The sequence below is a fragment of the Castor canadensis genome, chromosome 8 (genome assembly GCF_047511655.1).
Source record: "Castor canadensis chromosome 8, mCasCan1.hap1v2, whole genome shotgun sequence".
Lineage (NCBI taxonomy): Eukaryota > Metazoa > Chordata > Mammalia > Rodentia > Castoridae > Castor > Castor canadensis.
In genome coordinates this window covers 96,355,524-96,358,353 of record NC_133393.1, presented here as the reverse complement: position 1 = coordinate 96,358,353, position 2,830 = coordinate 96,355,524, and the positions used below count along the sequence as shown (strand labels likewise).

Sequence of the window (2,830 nt, the reverse complement as noted above, 5' to 3'; positions counted from 1 at the left end):
TAACATAATTTTTAGTAAAACTTGAATGAGCATGCCACAGCTAAAAAAACATCATTGTTCTAATAGTAGCTTAAACACTATAAATAGCATTTAACTCACTGTTGTTTTTCATAGAGGTCTCTTTTCTTTCTTATTCAAAACTGACATGACACAAGAGAATGATTAGCAAAAACCTGGTAAGAGGGATTGTGCTTATCAAAGCAGGTTTGACATCTGATTCAACTTTGAAAATTGTGTTGTCTTCCTGCTTCTCAGTTATTTTCTAAGCACCACTTCAATCTTATGATCACTGCACTTACTCTAGGGAATACTAAATTAAACAACCTCGTACATTTTTTCCTTTGAACTTTTTTCTTCTTAGAAATTTACTATACCAACGCATTTCCTTAATTTGCCAGTAATGATGGCTAGAAGACATAGAACCATTTCTTATACCATTGTATCACTCAATTGACAACTTACTTGAGATATTAGCTAAACTCAAGAATTAAAAAATGTCACATATGAACAGCTTATTGGGATATAGTGGTTGAAAGATGAGTCATAAATGAACATAATTAAATTGAGTATCTACATTTTAAATTAATATCTGATCTGTAAATTGGTAAGCAGGACTTATTCAACTCTGGATAAATGAAAAATCTGTACATTGTATTTAACACACTGATGGAGTAGACAGTATGTTCATTTTGATGATCTCTAAGTTTATTTGTGAAAATGTGTCACTGCTGTTGGAAAAAAAAGAAAGAAAATGAGCACTGGTAAGTTTCTGAATATGGATCTTTGTGTGACTGGAAGGAAAGAAATGTCTCTGATAGTAACTTTAATTTCTGTAAATTTGATAGAACAAAAGAGAAATGAAGAACGAATCAGTGGAGCTGGTCTTAATTTTGCTTGGACTGACAGATGACCCTCAGCTACAAATTGTGGTTTTCCTGATTCTGTTTTTCAATTACATCTTGAGCCTGATGGGGAACTCAATCATCATCCTGCTCACACTGCTGGATCCCTGCCTCAAGACTCCAATGTATTTCTTCCTTAAAAATTTCTCCTTCTTAGAAATTTCATTCACAACAGTGGTCATCCCATGGTTCATGATGAGCATTCTCACTGGAGACAAAAGAATTTCCTACAACAGTTGTGCAACTCAGTTCTTCTTTTTTCTATTAGGACTCACTGAATTTTACCTCCTGGCTGCCATGTCCTATGACCGCTATGTTGCCATCTGCAGACCCCTACATTACCAAATAATTATGAACAGCAAAGTGTCAGCAACTTGTGTTCAGCTCCTGGGTAACTGGATTCTTAATCATCCTTCCTCCTTTGCTCTTGGGACTCAAGCTGGATTTCTGTGCTTCTAGAACAATTGATCACTTCCTATGTGACACTTCTCCTGTCCTGCAAATCTCTTGCACAGACACACATTTCATAGAATTGTTGGCTTTTGTCTCAGCTTTAGTGACGCTGGTCATCACATTGTTTCTAGTGGTCCTCTCCTATGCATTCATCATCAAAGCCATTGTAAAATTTCCTTCTGTTCAGCAAAGAACAAAGGCCTTTTCCACCTGTTCCTCACACATGGTTGTCATCTCCATTACTTATGGAAGTTGTATGTTTATGTATATAAATCCATCAGCAAAGGAAAGGGTGACATTCACTAAAGGTGTTGCTGTGCTCAATACTTCCGTGGCCCCTTTCCTTAACCCTTTCATTTACATTCTAAGGAACCAGCAGGTAAAAGTAGGTTTCAAACATATGCTTCACAGATTTTGTTCTTTTCAAAACAAAGAGGGAAAATTTGGATAAAAATAACATGCTGTTAGAACATGAATGAGACAAGTGAATATAATAAATGAATTACATTAGTTCTGATCTGTGTTACTATCTCCTTGAGTTAGGAGATATGTTAGCTTTACTTATATACTGTATGTTCTGAGGAGATATTCCTCAACTCTAAGAGAAAACTGCCTTCTTCACTCTAGAATGTTAAAGTGTACCTTTATCTGCAAGTGTATCAACTCACAAATGATTGTTTTATGCACTGAATTCTTTATGAAGGATAACCATGTGAAACATACTTAATTATTTTGATACATGTGTTTACTGTTAGGCATAGAGTTTTTTCTTCAGTATTTTGCATTGCTAAAAATGTCAGAGACAAACACAGACACTGAAATTTATAACTATTACATAGTATGGTTGAGATAGTGAGGCAAAAGAAGTAGAAAAATGATGCATCTGAAATGAGGAGTAAGGAAAAAATATTCAAGGTTGTGTATGAGAGGAACTGACATGTGCAACATAGTTCACATTCTACTGGTTAGGTTTTTTCACTCTACTTGTAGTTATTATAATTATGAATAAGTTATTGGAAAACACAATGAGTTGTCATTTGAAGTGAAAACAATTGAACTGCTGGTGTTGATTATAATTATTTATTTTGCTTTTTAGACTTTCAGTTCTGGAACTAGTACTAAGTTGTGAACAAACTCCAATCTAGAATTTTTATATCTTCATTTGGGAAACACAAAATATCTAATGTAATATAATTTCCAAATTGATTCTGCTAGTGACAATTTTCACCAAATTAATGATGTATGTTTTACATACAGGTGCATAATCATTTTAAATCAAAGCATTGGGTAAATATGCACATCTGTATATATATGAAGCACGCCATTGTTGCATTGTTCCCTTCCCCTTCTGTATTTTATTGTTTTTACATTTACTCACATATGTGTACATTGTTTGGGTCACTCCCCCCCATTCTGGGCTGATCCTGTTCTGCCCCCTTGTTCTCTGATTTTGTTGAAAAGAAAACATAAGAGAT

General features: G+C 34.5%; 1 pseudogene; it reads left to right on the top strand.

Moving 5' to 3' along the window:
* The first annotated feature begins 857 nt into the window (after positions 1 to 857).
* Positions 858 to 1,806, top strand: LOC109680666 (olfactory receptor 6C6-like; annotated as a pseudogene).
* Positions 1,807 to 2,830: the final 1,024 nt, after the last annotated feature.